This window comes from Octopus sinensis, linkage group LG4, assembly GCF_006345805.1.
Source record: "Octopus sinensis linkage group LG4, ASM634580v1, whole genome shotgun sequence".
Classification (NCBI taxonomy): domain Eukaryota; kingdom Metazoa; phylum Mollusca; class Cephalopoda; order Octopoda; family Octopodidae; genus Octopus; species Octopus sinensis.
Genome location: NC_043000.1, coordinates 113,690,441 through 113,691,258, shown reverse-complemented (window position 1 = coordinate 113,691,258; position 818 = coordinate 113,690,441).

The window sequence follows — 818 nt, the reverse complement described above, 5'->3', positions numbered from 1 at the left end:
GAAGTTGGCGATCTCTGATTAAATAGCCCATGTACAGATAATCCCACCTCACAATCTCCCCCAACTCCACCCTATCACCACCATCTATCCCCCTTCTCTCTCTCTCTCTCTCTTTCTTTCTCTTCTTCTTTCACTCTCTCTCTCTTTCTTTCTCTTCTTCTTTCACTCTCTCTCTCTTTCTTTCTGTTCCTCTCTCTTTCAATGATTACACAAGAAGGGATTATTAAACGGATTAATGTCTAATTTTATCCGGCTCTCTCGCCACATTTATATTAATCCATCACACTTGTATGTCATTCTCATCCATTTTCTTTCATGCTCATCATCGTTATCGGCATCAGCATCATCATCATCATCATCATCATCGGCATCAGCATCATCATCATCATCATTATCGTTTTCATCATCATCATCTTCATCTTCATCTTCATCTTCACCGTCACAAGCAGCAGCAGCAGCCGCAGCGGCATCGCTGTCGTCGTCGTCGTCGTCATCATTCCATTCACCGTCGTCGTCGTCATCATTCCATTCACCGTCGTCGTCGTCATCATTCCATTCACCGTCGTCGTCGTCATCATCGCGCTCAACGTCGTCGCCGTCGTCGTCGTCATCATCATCATCATCATCATCATCGTCGACATCATCATTATCATCATCGTCATCATCGTCATCATCACCATCATCAGTTTCTTCATCATCTAACACTACTACTACTACAACGTCTTCTATTTTCCTGTTCATGTTTTTCTTATATTCTTCGTCTTCTGCTTTGTCTTCTTTTTTCCTGTTTTTGCCTCTTAAAGACAGCAACACTTGAT